The 18,901-nt window shown below is 46.5% G+C and overlaps 8 non-coding genes and 1 pseudogene across 8 annotated transcripts; all 9 read left to right on the forward strand.

Moving 5' to 3' along the window:
- The first annotated feature begins 1,133 nt into the window (after positions 1-1,133).
- LOC130320817 (U2 spliceosomal RNA) lies at positions 1,134-1,324 on the forward strand. Its single transcript, XR_008866660.1, has one exon. It is a non-coding gene; the product is annotated as a U2 spliceosomal RNA (small nuclear RNA).
- A 2,097-nt stretch (positions 1,325-3,421) lies between these two features.
- LOC130320853 (U2 spliceosomal RNA) lies at positions 3,422-3,612 on the forward strand. The gene has a single exon (XR_008866676.1). It is a non-coding gene; the product is annotated as a U2 spliceosomal RNA (small nuclear RNA).
- A 2,082-nt stretch (positions 3,613-5,694) lies between these two features.
- Positions 5,695-5,854, forward strand: LOC130320832 (U2 spliceosomal RNA; annotated as a pseudogene).
- A 693-nt stretch (positions 5,855-6,547) lies between these two features.
- Positions 6,548-6,736, forward strand: LOC130320822 (U2 spliceosomal RNA). The gene has a single exon (XR_008866663.1). It is a non-coding gene; the product is annotated as a U2 spliceosomal RNA (small nuclear RNA).
- A 2,083-nt stretch (positions 6,737-8,819) lies between these two features.
- Positions 8,820-9,010, forward strand: LOC130320865 (U2 spliceosomal RNA). Its single transcript, XR_008866687.1, has one exon. It is a non-coding gene; the product is annotated as a U2 spliceosomal RNA (small nuclear RNA).
- A 2,074-nt stretch (positions 9,011-11,084) lies between these two features.
- Positions 11,085-11,275, forward strand: LOC130320783 (U2 spliceosomal RNA). Its single transcript, XR_008866631.1, has one exon. It is a non-coding gene; the product is annotated as a U2 spliceosomal RNA (small nuclear RNA).
- A 2,086-nt stretch (positions 11,276-13,361) lies between these two features.
- On the forward strand, positions 13,362-13,552 carry LOC130320784 (U2 spliceosomal RNA). The gene has a single exon (XR_008866632.1). It is a non-coding gene; the product is annotated as a U2 spliceosomal RNA (small nuclear RNA).
- A 2,079-nt stretch (positions 13,553-15,631) lies between these two features.
- LOC130320785 (U2 spliceosomal RNA) lies at positions 15,632-15,822 on the forward strand. Its single transcript, XR_008866633.1, has one exon. It is a non-coding gene; the product is annotated as a U2 spliceosomal RNA (small nuclear RNA).
- A 2,090-nt stretch (positions 15,823-17,912) lies between these two features.
- On the forward strand, positions 17,913-18,103 carry LOC130320787 (U2 spliceosomal RNA). The gene has a single exon (XR_008866635.1). It is a non-coding gene; the product is annotated as a U2 spliceosomal RNA (small nuclear RNA).
- Positions 18,104-18,901: the final 798 nt, after the last annotated feature.

The raw sequence follows: 18,901 nt of genomic DNA on the forward strand, positions 1-18,901 counted from the left end.
TATCCCCCAGTGTCTCCATCTGCTGGCGGTATTGAATAAGCATTGCTGCACTGATGGGGTATGCATTAGACGAAAAAAAAGAAGAAAAAGAAGAATAATACGCCCAGAAAAGAGGCGAAAAGGAGAAAAACGTAAAAAAACGTGAAAAAAAAGTAAGAGGAAGAGAAGGGAAAAAAAGGTGGAAATGGGTTTAAAAGTGATTTCGGCGGAGAAATATATATATATATATATATATATATATATATATATATATATATATACGCGCACACACACACATATATATAAACGTATTCTCCGTTGAGATATTGCAGCCGCTGCTGTGTCCAGGCCCAGGAGCCTTAGCACTGTGCTGTGATGTCACTCAATACCACTGACATCACTAGGTGTAAACAACATCTCTCCTTTGCTGTGTATGTGACTATGGAGCTGTTTGGTGATGTCGTCTATTATGGCCTTCATAGAAGCAACAGGAGATTGTTGCATCCATCTAGAACCCTCAGAACTACAGTGCTATGATGTCACTCACTTCCACAGGCCTTGCAGAGTGTAAACAACAACAACCCAGCTTTGTTGTGTATGTAACCATAGGGATTTGTGATGTCACCTAGAACCTTCACAGCAGCGACAGCTTTATGAGGAGCATCAGCACTGCTCTGCCTGAGCAGAACCATCACCGCCATAGGTTGTCAAATAACCCGGGTTTAACCCACACAGGTAAGTCCAATGGGGTGCAGGCATGTCCTCTATGCTTACAGCTTCCCGTGGGTGTTGGTTTGATACCGTTTGGGGACAGCCAAGGAGGCATCTGCAGGCAACAAAGGTAGGTGTGTGCTTGTGTGTGTGTTTCCTATGCAGATCCTAAGCCCAGTGTCACATGCAAGTAGGAGGAGTAAGAAGGGTTCCTGGCAAATCCGGGTTATGGATTGCATTTAAAAAGGCCCCGTGGGAGTGCAATGGGCCCCTGTCTTGCTGCTTAGCAATAATGGTATGGGTTTAGGTTCTGCTGTGTGTACTGGTGGTTGACTGCCCCCCAGCCCAGAGTGTGCATGGAAAATTGTCTGGCAGCCTCCCTGACAGCAAGCAGTGATAGTGCCCATGAAGGGCACCTTGTTGGGCCCGCCCCTTTCACGGTTATCGCTTCTCGGCCTTTTGGCTAAGATCAAGTGTAGTATCTGTTCTTATCAGTTTAATATCTGATACGTCCCCTATCTGGGGACCATATATTAAATGGATTTTTGAGAACGGGGGCCAATTTCGAAGCTTGCTTCCGTCGCCCTATGCATTGACCCGATATGGCAGTATCTTCGGGTACAGTGCACCACCCCCTTACAGGGTTAAAAAGAAAGATTCCTACTTTCATTGCTACCTGCTTGCTGGCTAGCCAGCTAGCCAGCCCTGTGGGCCTTGCTGCTGCTGCAGCCAAAAAACAAAAGGTGGTGCTGCTGCTGCTTCTGCTGCTTCTGCTTCTGCTTGTGTCTGGCCGCTGTTGGAGCGTCCAGGCACAGGACTTCTGCTGCTGCTGACTAAATGGCCTCCTTAATTGGATCATTTGAGTAGCCAGCACACCTGTGCAGGTAGGGCATGACATGATAGGCAGCTGCCTTGATAGCGGGTGGGTGCTGAATGTTCCTAATTGACAAAATAAGATTAATGCTTATGAAGAAATATAAAATCTCATCCCTTCCCCAATATCGCGCCACACCCCTACCCCTTAATTCCCTGGTTGAACTTGATGGACATATGTCTTTTTTCGACCGTACTAACTATGTAACTATGTAACATAACATGGGGGGGGGGGGGGGGTCTCCTGGCTGTTCACACAGGTGTGTCATTGCTGTACATTGACCATGCATTGCTTCTGTGGTATTGCAAAGGCAAAGACAAATGCTTCCAGCCATCCATTGCACTAATGGATTGGTCATCAGCTGGCTGTCTATGTCCCGCATCAATATAGACCAAAGTACAGAGGGTTAGGCTATGCTATTGTGCACCTACCTGATGCATCAGAAGGTGCGAGGCCCTTGCTAAATTCTGTGCACAGACTTTGAGATCTATACTTTAGACTGTATCTAAACCTGCTCCAACATGGACTGACATTCTGGCCTACTTTCAGCCGATGCGACTTGTCTGTCGCTGAACAGTCGCTTTTTATGTATTCAGCACCTATGTATAATGTTGTAAAAATGCTCTAGAAGCTAAAGTCGCAGAAATGTCACACATATTTGGCCTGCAACTTTCTGTGCGACAAATTCAGACAGGAAAAATCAGTATAAATCCTTAGAAAATTATCCCCCAGTGTCTCCATCTGCTGGCGGTATTGAATAAGCATTGCTGCACTGATGGGGTATGCATTAGACGAAAAAAAAGAAGAAAAAGAAGAATAATACGCCCAGAAAAGAGGCGAAAAGGAGAAAAACGTAAAAAAACGTGAAAAAAAAGTAAGAGGAAGAGAAGGGAAAAAAAGGTGGAAATGGGTTTAAAAGTGATTTCGGCGGAGAAATATATATATATATATATATATATATATATATATATATATATATATACGCGCACACACACACACATATATATAAACGTATTCTCCGTTGAGATATTGCAGCCGCTGCTGTGTCCAGGCCCAGGAGCCTTAGCACTGTGCTGTGATGTCACTCAATACCACTGACATCACTAGGTGTAAACAATATCTCTCCTTTGCTGTGTATGTGACTATGGAGCTGTTTGGTGATGTCGTCTATTATGGCCTTCATAGAAGCAACAGGAGATTGTTGCATCCATCTAGAACCCTCAGAACTACAGTGCTATGATGTCACTCACTTCCACAGGCCTTGCAGAGTGTAAACAACAACAACCCAGCTTTGTTGTGTATGTAACCATAGGGATTTGTGATGTCACCTAGAACCTTCACAGCAGCGACAGCTTTATGAGGAGCATCAGCACTGCTCTGCCTGAGCAGAACCATCACCGCCATAGGTTGTCAAATAACCCGGGTTTAACCCACACAGGTAAGTCCAATGGGGTGCAGGCATGTCCTCTATGCTTACAGCTTCCCGTGGGTGTTGGTTTGATACCGTTTGGGGACAGCCAAGGAGGCATCTGCAGGCAACAAAGGTAGGTGTGTGCTTGTGTGTGTGTTTCCTATGCAGATCCTAAGCCCAGTGTCACATGCAAGTAGGAGGAGTAAGAAGGGTTCCTGGCAAATCCGGGTTATGGATTGCATTTAAAAAGGCCCCGTGGGAGTGCAATGGGCCCCTGTCTTGCTGCTTAGCAATAATGGTATGGGTTTAGGTTCTGCTGTGTGTACTGGTGGTTGACTGCCCCCCAGCCCAGAGTGTGCATGGAAAATTGTCTGGCAGCCTCCCTGACAGCAAGCAGTGATAGTGCCCATGAAGGGCACCTTGTTGGGCCCGCCCCTTTCACGGTTATCGCTTCTCGGCCTTTTGGCTAAGATCAAGTGTAGTATCTGTTCTTATCAGTTTAATATCTGATACGTCCCCTATCTGGGGACCATATATTAAATGGATTTTTGAGAACGGGGGCCAATTTCGAAGCTTGCTTCCGTCGCCCTATGCATTGACCCGATATGGCAGTATCTTCGGGTACAGTGCACCACCCCCTTACAGGGTTAAAAAGAAAGATTCCTACTTTCATTGCTACCTGCTTGCTGGCTAGCCAGCTAGCCAGCCCTGTGGGCCTTGCTGCTGCTGCAGCCAAAAAACAAAAGGTGGTGCTGCTGCTGCTTCTGCTGCTTCTGCTTCTGCTTGTGTCTGGCCGCTGTTGGAGCGTCCAGGCACAGGACTTCTGCTGCTGCTGACTAAATGGCCTCCTTAATTGGATCATTTGAGTAGCCAGCACACCTGTGCAGGTAGGGCATGACATGATAGGCAGCTGCCTTGATAGCGGGTGGGTGCTGAATGTTCCTAATTGACAAAATAAGATTAATGCTTATGAAGAAATATAAAATCTCATCCCTTCCCCAATATCGCGCCACACCCCTACCCCTTAATTCCCTGGTTGAACTTGATGGACATATGTCTTTTTTCGACCGTACTAACTATGTAACTATGTAACATAACATGGGGGGGGGGGGGGGGTCTCCTGGCTGTTCACACAGGTGTGTCATTGCTGTACATTGACCATGCATTGCTTCTGTGGTATTGCAAAGGCAAAGACAAATGCTTCCAGCCATCCATTGCACTAATGGATTGGTCATCAGCTGGCTGTCTATGTCCCGCATCAATATAGACCAAAGTACAGAGGGTTAGGCTATGCTATTGTGCACCTACCTGATGCATCAGAAGGTGCGAGGCCCTTGCTAAATTCTGTGCACAGACTTTGAGATCTATACTTTAGACTGTATCTAAACCTGCTCCAACATGGACTGACATTCTGGCCTACTTTCAGCCGATGCGACTTGTCTGTCGCTGAACAGTCGCTTTTTATGTATTCAGCACCTATGTATAATGTTGTAAAAATGCTCTAGAAGCTAAAGTCGCAGAAATGTCACACATATTTGGCCTGCAACTTTCTGTGCGACAAATTCAGACAGGAAAAATCAGTATAAATCCTTAGAAAATTATCCCCCAGTGTCTCCATCTGCTGGCGGTATTGAATAAGCATTGCTGCACTGATGGGGTATGCATTAGACGAAAAAAAAGAAGAATAATACGCCCAGAAAAGAGGCGAAAAGGAGAAAAACGTAAAAAAACGTGAAAAAAAAGTAAGAGGAAGAGAAGGGAAAAAAAGGTGGAAATGGGTTTAAAAGTGATTTCGGCGGAGAAATATATATATATATATATATATATATATATATATATATATATACGCGCACACACACACATATATATAAACGTATTCTCCGTTGAGATATTGCAGCCGCTGCTGTGTCCAGGCCCAGGAGCCTTAGCACTGTGCTGTGATGTCACTCAATACCACTGACATCACTAGGTGTAAACAACATCTCTCCTTTGCTGTGTATGTGACTATGGAGCTGTTTGGTGATGTCGTCTATTATGGCCTTCATAGAAGCAACAGGAGATTGTTGCATCCATCTAGAACCCTCAGAACTACAGTGCTATGATGTCACTCACTTCCACAGGCCTTGCAGAGTGTAAACAACAACAACCCAGCTTTGTTGTGTATGTAACCATAGGGATTTGTGATGTCACCTAGAACCTTCACAGCAGCGACAGCTTTATGAGGAGCATCAGCACTGCTCTGCCTGAGCAGAACCATCACCGCCATAGGTTGTCAAATAACCCGGGTTTAACCCACACAGGTAAGTCCAATGGGGTGCAGGCATGTCCTCTATGCTTACAGCTTCCCGTGGGTGTTGGTTTGATACCGTTTGGGGACAGCCAAGGAGGCATCTGCAGGCAACAAAGGTAGGTGTGTGCTTGTGTGTGTGTTTCCTATGCAGATCCTAAGCCCAGTGTCACATGCAAGTAGGAGGAGTAAGAAGGGTTCCTGGCAAATCCGGGTTATGGATTGCATTTAAAAAGGCCCCGTGGGAGTGCAATGGGCCCCTGTCTTGCTGCTTAGCAATAATGGTATGGGTTTAGGTTCTGCTGTGTGTACTGGTGGTTGACTGCCCCCCAGCCCAGAGTGTGCATGGAAAATTGTCTGGCAGCCTCCCTGACAGCAAGCAGTGATAGTGCCCATGAAGGGCACCTTGTTGGGCCCGCCCCTTTCACGGTTATCGCTTCTCGGCCTTTTGGCTAAGATCAAGTGTAGTATCTGTTCTTATCAGTTTTCATGCTGGTGGGGATGGGTGCTGCATGGAGGATGCAGGTGTACCAGGGCTTTCCGGGGCTGGTTCTGAGGAATCAGCTCGACGGCTGCCCCGATGTGACCTGTTCCCTCCGGGTCTCGCCATGAGGCTGAGAGGGTCTAGAGCCGAGGTACTTTTGTGCCTCGGGGAGTGGTGACCCCGAGGTGCCGAAACTCACTGGGAGAATAGACTCACTGAGTTGAAGCACGGGCACCATAATCTCTTCACCTTGTGGCACTCACCTCTTGATTCCCGGCCTTCTGGCTAGGATCAGAGAAATTTTTATAGATCCGGCCGGATGTCCGGGCAGTATATCTGCACACATTCACTTATTTATTTATTTTTTGTCTCACTGTGTCACTTTTTGCGTGTTGTGTGTTCACAGGATTTGTCAGGATGCGGTAGCCCTTCTGGGTGTCCCTCCTGGCGGTCTAGGGGAGGTGTGTGTGGCCATTAGGTTCCGCACCTCCCTGCAAACACCCCGGGTACTCCTGCTTTGGCAGGGTACCTACCGTAATCGGCTCTGCGGGCAGATACCTTGGCCAACGCCAAGGGGGATGCCGGGAGCATTTGTGGTCCCCTAGTAGCTTCGGCGAAAAGGGACATCGAACCTGGAACCTCGCAGGTACCTTTTGGTCCGGAGGCGAAGGGTAAGGTTTGTTGGGGGGCCTCTCTCCTATCGGAGAAGGGCTTGCGATAGACCGCATCCTTTGTGCACGTTTTTTTAGTGTAACACGTTTGCACTTTTTCTTGCACTTTGGGTGAATCGAAAGCACGTTCCTCGGCTTTAGATAAAAAAAAAAAAAAAAAAAAAAATCTGTTCTTATCAGTTTAATATCTGATACGTCCCCTATCTGGGGACCATATATTAAATGGATTTTTGAGAACGGGGGCCGATTTCGAAGCTTGCTTCCGTCGCCCTATGCATTGACCCGATATGGCAGTATCTTCGGGTACAGTGCACCACCCCCTTACAGGGTTAAAAAGAAAGATTCCTACTTTCATTGCTACCTGCTTGCTGGCTAGCCAGCTAGCCAGCCCTGTGGGCCTTGCTGCTGCTGCAGCCAAAAAACAAAAGGTGGTGCTGCTGCTGCTTCTGCTGCTTCTGCTTCTGCTTGTGTCTGGCCGCTGTTGGAGCGTCCAGGCACAGGACTTCTGCTGCTGCTGACTAAATGGCCTCCTTAATTGGATCATTTGAGTAGCCAGCACACCTGTGCAGGTAGGGCATGACATGATAGGCAGCTGCCTTGATAGTGGGTGGGTGCTGAATGTTCCTAATTGACAAAATAAGATTAATGCTTATGAAGAAATATAAAATCTCATCCCTTCCCCAATATCGCGCCACACCCCTACCCCTTAATTCCCTGGTTGAACTTGATGGACATATGTCTTTTTTCGACCGTACTAACTATGTAACTATGTAACATAACATGGGGGGGGGGGGTCTCCTGGCTGTTCACACAGGTGTGTCATTGCTGTACATTGACCATGCATTGCTTCTGTGGTATTGCAAAGGCAAAGACAAATGCTTCCAGCCATCCATTGCACTAATGGATTGGTCATCAGCTGGCTGTCTATGTCCCGCATCAATATAGACCAAAGTACAGAGGGTTAGGCTATGCTATTGTGCACCTACCTGATGCATCAGAAGGTGCGAGGCCCTTGCTAAATTCTGTGCACAGACTTTGAGATCTATACTTTAGACTGTATCTAAACCTGCTCCAACATGGACTGACATTCTGGCCTACTTTCAGCCGATGCGACTTGTCTGTCGCTGAACAGTCGCTTTTTATGTATTCAGCACCTATGTATAATGTTGTAAAAATGCTCTAGAAGCTAAAGTCGCAGAAATGTCACACATATTTGGCCTGCAACTTTCTGTGCGACAAATTCAGACAGGAAAAATCAGTATAAATCCTTAGAAAATTATCCCCCAGTGTCTCCATCTGCTGGCGGTATTGAATAAGCATTGCTGCACTGATGGGGTATGCATTAGACGAAAAAAAAGAAGAAAAAGAAGAATAATACGCCCAGAAAAGAGGCGAAAAGGAGAAAAACGTAAAAAAACGTGAAAAAAAAGTAAGAGGAAGAGAAGGGAAAAAAAGGTGGAAATGGGTTTAAAAGTGATTTAGGCGGAGAAATATATATATATATATATATATATATATATATATATATACGCGCACACACACACATATATATAAACGTATTCTCCGTTGAGATATTGCAGCCGCTGCTGTGTCCAGGCCCAGGAGCCTTAGCACTGTGCTGTGATGTCACTCAATACCACTGACATCACTAGGTGTAAACAACATCTCTCCTTTGCTGTGTATGTGACTATGGAGCTGTTTGGTGATGTCGTCTATTATGGCCTTCATAGAAGCAACAGGAGGTTGTTGCATCCATCTAGAACCCTCAGAACTACAGTGCTATGATGTCACTCACTTCCACAGGCCTTGCAGAGTGTAAACAACAACAACCCAGCTTTGTTGTGTATGTAACCATAGGGATTTGTGATGTCACCTAGAACCTTCACAGCAGCGACAGCTTTATGAGGAGCATCAGCACTGCTCTGCCTGAGCAGAACCATCACCGCCATAGGTTGTCAAATAACCCGGGTTTAACCCACACAGGTAAGTCCAATGGGGTGCAGGCATGTCCTCTATGCTTACAGCTTCCCGTGGGTGTTGGTTTGATACCGTTTGGGGACAGCCAAGGAGGCATCTGCAGGCAACAAAGGTAGGTGTGTGCTTGTGTGTGTGTTTCCTATGCAGATCCTAAGCCCAGTGTCACATGCAAGTAGGAGGAGTAAGAAGGGTTCCTGGCAAATCCGGGTTATGGATTGCATTTAAAAAGGCCCCGTGGGAGTGCAATGGGCCCCTGTCTTGCTGCTTAGCAATAATGGTATGGGTTTAGGTTCTGCTGTGTGTACTGGTGGTTGACTGCCCCCCAGCCCAGAGTGTGCATGGAAAATTGTCTGGCAGCCTCCCTGACAGCAAGCAGTGATAGTGCCCATGAAGGGCACCTTGTTGGGCCCGCCCCTTTCACGGTTATCGCTTCTCGGCCTTTTGGCTAAGATCAAGTGTAGTATCTGTTCTTATCAGTTTAATATCTGATACGTCCCCTATCTGGGGACCATATATTAAATGGATTTTTGAGAACGGGGGCCAATTTCGAAGCTTGCTTCCGTCGCCCTATGCATTGACCCGATATGGCAGTATCTTCGGGTACAGTGCACCACCCCCTTACAGGGTTAAAAAGAAAGATTCCTACTTTCATTGCTACCTGCTTGCTGGCTAGCCAGCTAGCCAGCCCTGTGGGCCTTGCTGCTGCTGCAGCCAAAAAACAAAAGGTGGTGCTGCTGCTGCTTCTGCTGCTTCTGCTTCTGCTTGTGTCTGGCCGCTGTTGGAGCGTCCAGGCACAGGACTTCTGCTGCTGCTGACTAAATGGCCTCCTTAATTGGATCATTTGAGTAGCCAGCACACCTGTGCAGGTAGGGCATGACATGATAGGCAGCTGCCTTGATAGCGGGTGGGTGCTGAATGTTCCTAATTGACAAAATAAGATTAATGCTTATGAAGAAATATAAAATCTCATCCCTTCCCCAATATCGCGCCACACCCCTACCCCTTAATTCCCTGGTTGAACTTGATGGACATATGTCTTTTTTCGACCGTACTAACTATGTAACTATGTAACATAACATGGGGGGGGGGGGGGGGTCTCCTGGCTGTTCACACAGGTGTGTCATTGCTGTACATTGACCATGCATTGCTTCTGTGGTATTGCAAAGGCAAAGACAAATGCTTCCAGCCATCCATTGCACTAATGGATTGGTCATCAGCTGGCTGTCTATGTCCCGCATCAATATAGACCAAAGTACAGAGGGTTAGGCTATGCTATTGTGCACCTACCTGATGCATCAGAAGGTGCGAGGCCCTTGCTAAATTCTGTGCACAGACTTTGAGATCTATACTTTAGACTGTATCTAAACCTGCTCCAACATGGACTGACATTCTGGCCTACTTTCAGCCGATGCGACTTGTCTGTCGCTGAACAGTCGCTTTTTATGTATTCAGCACCTATGTATAATGTTGTAAAAATGCTCTAGAAGCTAAAGTCGCAGAAATGTCACACATATTTGGCCTGCAACTTTCTGTGCGACAAATTCAGACAGGAAAAATCAGTATAAATCCTTAGAAAATTATCCCCCAGTGTCTCCATCTGCTGGCGGTATTGAATAAGCATTGCTGCACTGATGGGGTATGCATTAGACGAAAAAAAAGAAGAATAATACGCCCAGAAAAGAGGCGAAAAGGAGAAAAACGTAAAAAAACGTGAAAAAAAAGTAAGAGGAAGAGAAGGGAAAAAAAGGTGGAAATGGGTTTAAAAGTGATTTCGGCGGAGAAATATATATATATATATATATATATATATATATATACGCGCACACACACACATATATATAAACGTATTCTCCGTTGAGATATTGCAGCCGCTGCTGTGTCCAGGCCCAGGAGCCTTAGCACTGTGCTGTGATGTCACTCAATACCACTGACATCACTAGGTGTAAACAACATCTCTCCTTTGCTGTGTATGTGACTATGGAGCTGTTTGGTGATGTCGTCTATTATGGCCTTCATAGAAGCAACAGGAGATTGTTGCATCCATCTAGAACCCTCAGAACTACAGTGCTATGATGTCACTCACTTCCACAGGCCTTGCAGAGTGTAAACAACAACAACCCAGCTTTGTTGTGTATGTAACCATAGGGATTTGTGATGTCACCTAGAACCTTCACAGCAGCGACAGCTTTATGAGGAGCATCAGCACTGCTCTGCCTGAGCAGAACCATCACCGCCATAGGTTGTCAAATAACCCGGGTTTAACCCACACAGGTAAGTCCAATGGGGTGCAGGCATGTCCTCTATGCTTACAGCTTCCCGTGGGTGTTGGTTTGATACCGTTTGGGGACAGCCAAGGAGGCATCTGCAGGCAACAAAGGTAGGTGTGTGCTTGTGTGTGTGTTTCCTATGCAGATCCTAAGCCCAGTGTCACATGCAAGTAGGAGGAGTAAGAAGGGTTCCTGGCAAATCCGGGTTATGGATTGCATTTAAAAAGGCCCCGTGGGAGTGCAATGGGCCCCTGTCTTGCTGCTTAGCAATAATGGTATGGGTTTAGGTTCTGCTGTGTGTACTGGTGGTTGACTGCCCCCCAGCCCAGAGTGTGCATGGAAAATTGTCTGGCAGCCTCCCTGACAGCAAGCAGTGATAGTGCCCATGAAGGGCACCTTGTTGGGCCCGCCCCTTTCACGGTTATCGCTTCTCGGCCTTTTGGCTAAGATCAAGTGTAGTATCTGTTCTTATCAGTTTAATATCTGATACGTCCCCTATCTGGGGACCATATATTAAATGGATTTTTGAGAACGGGGGCCGATTTCGAAGCTTGCTTCCGTCGCCCTATGCATTGACCCGATATGGCAGTATCTTCGGGTACAGTGCACCACCCCCTTACAGGGTTAAAAAGAAAGATTCCTACTTTCATTGCTACCTGCTTGCTGGCTAGCCAGCTAGCCAGCCCTGTGGGCCTTGCTGCTGCTGCAGCCAAAAAACAAAAGGTGGTGCTGCTGCTGCTTCTGCTGCTTCTGCTTCTGCTTGTGTCTGGCCGCTGTTGGAGCGTCCAGGCACAGGACTTCTGCTGCTGCTGACTAAATGGCCTCCTTAATTGGATCATTTGAGTAGCCAGCACACCTGTGCAGGTAGGGCATGACATGATAGGCAGCTGCCTTGATAGTGGGTGGGTGCTGAATGTTCCTAATTGACAAAATAAGATTAATGCTTATGAAGAAATATAAAATCTCATCCCTTCCCCAATATCGCGCCACACCCCTACCCCTTAATTCCCTGGTTGAACTTGATGGACATATGTCTTTTTTCGACCGTACTAACTATGTAACTATGTAACATAACATGGGGGGGGGGGGGTCTCCTGGCTGTTCACACAGGTGTGTCATTGCTGTACATTGACCATGCATTGCTTCTGTGGTATTGCAAAGGCAAAGACAAATGCTTCCAGCCATCCATTGCACTAATGGATTGGTCATCAGCTGGCTGTCTATGTCCCGCATCAATATAGACCAAAGTACAGAGGGTTAGGCTATGCTATTGTGCACCTACCTGATGCATCAGAAGGTGCGAGGCCCTTGCTAAATTCTGTGCACAGACTTTGAGATCTATACTTTAGACTGTATCTAAACCTGCTCCAACATGGACTGACATTCTGGCCTACTTTCAGCCGATGCGACTTGTCTGTCGCTGAACAGTCGCTTTTTATGTATTCAGCACCTATGTATAATGTTGTAAAAATGCTCTAGAAGCTAAAGTCGCAGAAATGTCACACATATTTGGCCTGCAACTTTCTGTGCGACAAATTCAGACAGGAAAAATCAGTATAAATCCTTAGAAAATTATCCCCCAGTGTCTCCATCTGCTGGCGGTATTGAATAAGCATTGCTGCACTGATGGGGTATGCATTAGACGAAAAAAAAGAAGAAAAAGAAGAATAATACGCCCAGAAAAGAGGCGAAAAGGAGAAAAACGTAAAAAAACGTGAAAAAAAAGTAAGAGGAAGAGAAGGGAAAAAAAGGTGGAAATGGGTTTAAAAGTGATTTAGGCGGAGAAATATATATATATATATATATATATATATATATATATATATACGCGCACACACACACATATATATAAACGTATTCTCCGTTGAGATATTGCAGCCGCTGCTGTGTCCAGGCCCAGGAGCCTTAGCACTGTGCTGTGATGTCACTCAATACCACTGACATCACTAGGTGTAAACAACATCTCTCCTTTGCTGTGTATGTGACTATGGAGCTGTTTGGTGATGTCGTCTATTATGGCCTTCATAGAAGCAACAGGAGGTTGTTGCATCCATCTAGAACCCTCAGAACTACAGTGCTATGATGTCACTCACTTCCACAGGCCTTGCAGAGTGTAAACAACAACAACCCAGCTTTGTTGTGTATGTAACCATAGGGATTTGTGATGTCACCTAGAACCTTCACAGCAGCGACAGCTTTATGAGGAGCATCAGCACTGCTCTGCCTGAGCAGAACCATCACCGCCATAGGTTGTCAAATAACCCGGGTTTAACCCACACAGGTAAGTCCAATGGGGTGCAGGCATGTCCTCTATGCTTACAGCTTCCCGTGGGTGTTGGTTTGATACCGTTTGGGGACAGCCAAGGAGGCATCTGCAGGCAACAAAGGTAGGTGTGTGCTTGTGTGTGTGTTTCCTATGCAGATCCTAAGCCCAGTGTCACATGCAAGTAGGAGGAGTAAGAAGGGTTCCTGGCAAATCCGGGTTATGGATTGCATTTAAAAAGGCCCCGTGGGAGTGCAATGGGCCCCTGTCTTGCTGCTTAGCAATAATGGTATGGGTTTAGGTTCTGCTGTGTGTACTGGTGGTTGACTGCCCCCCAGCCCAGAGTGTGCATGGAAAATTGTCTGGCAGCCTCCCTGACAGCAAGCAGTGATAGTGCCCATGAAGGGCACCTTGTTGGGCCCGCCCCTTTCACGGTTATCGCTTCTCGGCCTTTTGGCTAAGATCAAGTGTAGTATCTGTTCTTATCAGTTTAATATCTGATACGTCCCCTATCTGGGGACCATATATTAAATGGATTTTTGAGAACGGGGGCCGATTTCGAAGCTTGCTTCCGTCGCCCTATGCATTGACCCGATATGGCAGTATCTTCGGGTACAGTGCACCACCCCCTTACAGGGTTAAAAAGAAAGATTCCTACTTTCATTGCTACCTGCTTGCTGGCTAGCCAGCTAGCCAGCCCTGTGGGCCTTGCTGCTGCTGCAGCCAAAAAACAAAAGGTGGTGCTGCTGCTGCTTCTGCTGCTTCTGCTTCTGCTTGTGTCTGGCCGCTGTTGGAGCGTCCAGGCACAGGACTTCTGCTGCTGCTGACTAAATGGCCTCCTTAATTGGATCATTTGAGTAGCCAGCACACCTGTGCAGGTAGGGCATGACATGATAGGCAGCTGCCTTGATAGCGGGTGGGTGCTGAATGTTCCTAATTGACAAAATAAGATTAATGCTTATGAAGAAATATAAAATCTCATCCCTTCCCCAATATCGCGCCACACCCCTACCCCTTAATTCCCTGGTTGAACTTGATGGACATATGTCTTTTTTCGACCGTACTAACTATGTAACTATGTAACATAACATGGGGGGGGGGGGGGGTCTCCTGGCTGTTCACACAGGTGTGTCATTGCTGTACATTGACCATGCATTGCTTCTGTGGTATTGCAAAGGCAAAGACAAATGCTTCCAGCCATCCATTGCACTAATGGATTGGTCATCAGCTGGCTGTCTATGTCCCGCATCAATATAGACCAAAGTACAGAGGGTTAGGCTATGCTATTGTGCACCTACCTGATGCATCAGAAGGTGCGAGGCCCTTGCTAAATTCTGTGCACAGACTTTGAGATCTATACTTTAGACTGTATCTAAACCTGCTCCAACATGGACTGACATTCTGGCCTACTTTCAGCCGATGCGACTTGTCTGTCGCTGAACAGTCGCTTTTTATGTATTCAGCACCTATGTATAATGTTGTAAAAATGCTCTAGAAGCTAAAGTCGCAGAAATGTCACACATATTTGGCCTGCAACTTTCTGTGCGACAAATTCAGACAGGAAAAATCAGTATAAATCCTTAGAAAATTATCCCCCAGTGTCTCCATCTGCTGGCGGTATTGAATAAGCATTGCTGCACTGATGGGGTATGCATTAGACGAAAAAAAAGAAGAATAATACGCCCAGAAAAGAGGCGAAAAGGAGAAAAACGTAAAAAAACGTGAAAAAAAAGTAAGAGGAAGAGAAGGGAAAAAAAGGTGGAAATGGGTTTAAAAGTGATTTCGGCGGAGAAATATATATATATATATATATATATATATATATATATATATACGCGCACACACACACATATATATAAACGTATTCTCCGTTGAGATATTGCAGCCGCTGCTGTGTCCAGGCCCAGGAGCCTTAGCACTGTGCTGTGATGTCACTCAATACCACTGACATCACTAGGTGTAAACAACATCTCTCCTTTGCTGTGTATGTGACTATGGAGCTGTTTGGTGATGTCGTCTATTATGGCCTTCATAGAAGCAACAGGAGATTGTTGCATCCATCTAGAACCCTCAGAACTACAGTGCTATGATGTCACTCACTTCCACAGGCCTTGCAGAGTGTAAACAACAACAACCCAGCTTTGTTGTGTATGTAACCATAGGGATTTGTGATGTCACCTAGAACCTTCACAGCAGCGACAGCTTTATGAGGAGCATCAGCACTGCTCTGCCTGAGCAGAACCATCACCGCCATAGGTTGTCAAATAACCCGGGTTTAACCCACACAGGTAAGTCCAATGGGGTGCAGGCATGTCCTCTATGCTTACAGCTTCCCGTGGGTGTTGGTTTGATACCGTTTGGGGACAGCCAAGGAGGCATCTGCAGGCAACAAAGGTAGGTGTGTGCTTGTGTGTGTGTTTCCTATGCAGATCCTAAGCCCAGTGTCACATGCAAGTAGGAGGAGTAAGAAGGGTTCCTGGCAAATCCGGGTTATGGATTGCATTTAAAAAGGCCCCGTGGGAGTGCAATGGGCCCCTGTCTTGCTGCTTAGCAATAATGGTATGGGTTTAGGTTCTGCTGTGTGTACTGGTGGTTGACTGCCCCCCAGCCCAGAGTGTGCATGGAAAATTGTCTGGCAGCCTCCCTGACAGCAAGCAGTGATAGTGCCCATGAAGGGCACCTTGTTGGGCCCGCCCCTTTCACGGTTATCGCTTCTCGGCCTTTTGGCTAAGATCAAGTGTAGTATCTGTTCTTATCAGTTTAATATCTGATACGTCCCCTATCTGGGGACCATATATTAAATGGATTTTTGAGAACGGGGGCCGATTTCGAAGCTTGCTTCCGTCGCCCTATGCATTGACCCGATATGGCAGTATCTTCGGGTACAGTGCACCACCCCCTTACAGGGTTAAAAAGAAAGATTCCTACTTTCATTGCTACCTGCTTGCTGGCTAGCCAGCTAGCCAGCCCTGTGGGCCTTGCTGCTGCTGCAGCCAAAAAACAAAAGGTGGTGCTGCTGCTGCTGCTTCTGCTGCTTCTGCTTCTGCTTGTGTCTGGCCGCTGTTGGAGCGTCCAGGCACAGGACTTCTGCTGCTGCTGACTAAATGGCCTCCTTAATTGGATCATTTGAGTAGCCAGCACACCTGTGCAGGTAGGGCATGACATGATAGGCAGCTGCCTTGATAGTGGGTGGGTGCTGAATGTTCCTAATTGACAAAATAAGATTAATGCTTATGAAGAAATATAAAATCTCATCCCTTCCCCAATATCGCGCCACACCCCTACCCCTTAATTCCCTGGTTGAACTTGATGGACATATGTCTTTTTTCGACCGTACTAACTATGTAACTATGTAACATAACATGGGGGGGGGGGGTCTCCTGGCTGTTCACACAGGTGTGTCATTGCTGTACATTGACCATGCATTGCTTCTGTGGTATTGCAAAGGCAAAGACAAATGCTTCCAGCCATCCATTGCACTAATGGATTGGTCATCAGCTGGCTGTCTATGTCCCGCATCAATATAGACCAAAGTACAGAGGGTTAGGCTATGCTATTGTGCACCTACCTGATGCATCAGAAGGTGCGAGGCCCTTGCTAAATTCTGTGCACAGACTTTGAGATCTATACTTTAGACTGTATCTAAACCTGCTCCAACATGGACTGACATTCTGGCCTACTTTCAGCCGATGCGACTTGTCTGTCGCTGAACAGTCGCTTTTTATGTATTCAGCACCTATGTATAATGTTGTAAAAATGCTCTAGAAGCTAAAGTCGCAGAAATGTCACACATATTTGGCCTGCAACTTTCTGTGCGACAAATTCAGACAGGAAAAATCAGTATAAATCCTTAGAAAATTATCCCCCAGTGTCTCCATCTGCTGGCGGTATTGAATAAGCATTGCTGCACTGATGGGGTATGCATTAGACGAAAAAAAAGAAGAAAAAGAAGAATAATACGCCCAGAAAAGAGGCGAAAAGGAGAAAAACGTAAAAAAACGTGAAAAAAAAGTAAGAGGAAGAGAAGGGAAAAAAAGGTGGAAATGGGTTTAAAAGTGATTTCGGCGGAGAAATATATATATATATATATATATATATATATATATATATATATACGCGCACACACACACATATATATAAACGTATTCTCCGTTGAGATATTGCAGCCGCTGCTGTGTCCAGGCCCAGGAGCCTTAGCACTGTGCTGTGATGTCACTCAATACCACTGACATCACTAGGTGTAAACAACATCTCTCCTTTGCTGTGTATGTGACTATGGAGCTGTTTGGTGATGTCGTCTATTATGGCCTTCATAGAAGCAACAGGAGGTTGTTGCATCCATCTAGAACCCTCAGAACTACAGTGCTATGATGTCACTCACTTCCACAGGCCTTGCAGAGTGTAAACAACAACAACCCAGCTTTGTTGTGTATGTAACCATAGGGATTTGTGATGTCACCTAGAACCTTCACAGCAGCGACAGCTTTATGAGGAGCATCAGCACTGCTCTGCCTGAGCAGAACCATCACCGCCATAGGTTGTCAAATAACCCGGGTTTAACCCACACAGGTAAGTCCAATGGGGTGCAGGCATGTCCTCTATGCTTACAGCTTCCCGTGGGTGTTGGTTTGATACCGTTTGGGGACAGCCAAGGAGGCATCTGCAGGCAACAAAGGTAGGTGTGTGCTTGTGTGTGTGTTTCCTATGCAGATCCTAAGCCCAGTGTCACATGCAAGTAGGAGGAGTAAGAAGGGTTCCTGGCAAATCCGGGTTATGGATTGCATTTAAAAAGGCCCCGTGGGAGTGCAATGGGCCCCTGTCTTGCTGCTTAGCAATAATGGTATGGGTTTAGGTTCTGCTGTGTGTACTGGTGGTTGACTGCCCCCCAGCCCAGAGTGTGCATGGAAAATTGTCTGGCAGCCTCCCTGACAGCAAGCAGTGATAGTGCCCATGAAGGGCACCTTGTTGGGCCCGCCCCTTTCACGGTTATCGCTTCTCGGCCTTTTGGCTAAGATCAAGTGTAGTATCTGTTCTTATCAGTTTAATATCTGATACGTCCCCTATCTGGGGACCATATATTAAATGGATTTTTGAGAACGGGGGCCGATTTCGAAGCTTGCTTCCGTCGCCCTATGCATTGACCCGATATGGCAGTATCTTCGGGTACAGTGCACCACCCCCTTACAGGGTTAAAAAGAAAGATTCCTACTTTCATTGCTACCTGCTTGCTGGCTAGCCAGCTAGCCAGCCCTGTGGGCCTTGCTGCTGCTGCAGCCAAAAAACAAAAGGTGGTGCTGCTGCTGCTTCTGCTGCTTCTGCTTCTGCTTGTGTCTGGCCGCTGTTGGAGCGTCCAGGCACAGGACTTCTGCTGCTGCTGACTAAATGGCCTCCTTAATTGGATCATTTGAGTAGCCAGCACACCTGTGCAGGTAGGGCATGACATGATAGGCAGCTGCCTTGATAGCGGGTGGGTGCTGAATGTTCCTAATTGACAAAATAAGATTAATGCTTATGAAGAAATATAAAATCTCATCCCTTCCCCAATATCGCGCCACACCCCTACCCCTTAATTCCCTGGTTGAACTTGATGGACATATGTCTTTTTTCGACCGTACTAACTATGTAACTATGTAACATAACATGGGGGGGGGGGGGTCTCCTGGCTGTTCACACAGGTGTGTCATTGCTGTACATTGACCATGCATTGCTTCTGTGGTATTGCAAAGGCAAAGACAAATGCTTCCAGCCATCCATTGCACTAATGGATTGGTCATCAGCTGGCTGTCTATGTCCCGCATCAATATAGACCAAAGTACAGAGGGTTAGGCTATGCTATTGTGCACCTACCTGATGCATCAGAAGGTGCGAGGCCCTTGCTAAATTCTGTGCACAGACTTTGAGATCTATACTTTAGACTGTATCTAAACCTGCTCCAACATGGACTGACATTCTGGCCTACTTTCAGCCGATGCGACTT

This window comes from Hyla sarda, unplaced genomic scaffold (genome assembly GCF_029499605.1).
Source record: "Hyla sarda isolate aHylSar1 unplaced genomic scaffold, aHylSar1.hap1 scaffold_222, whole genome shotgun sequence".
Classification (NCBI taxonomy): domain Eukaryota; kingdom Metazoa; phylum Chordata; class Amphibia; order Anura; family Hylidae; genus Hyla; species Hyla sarda.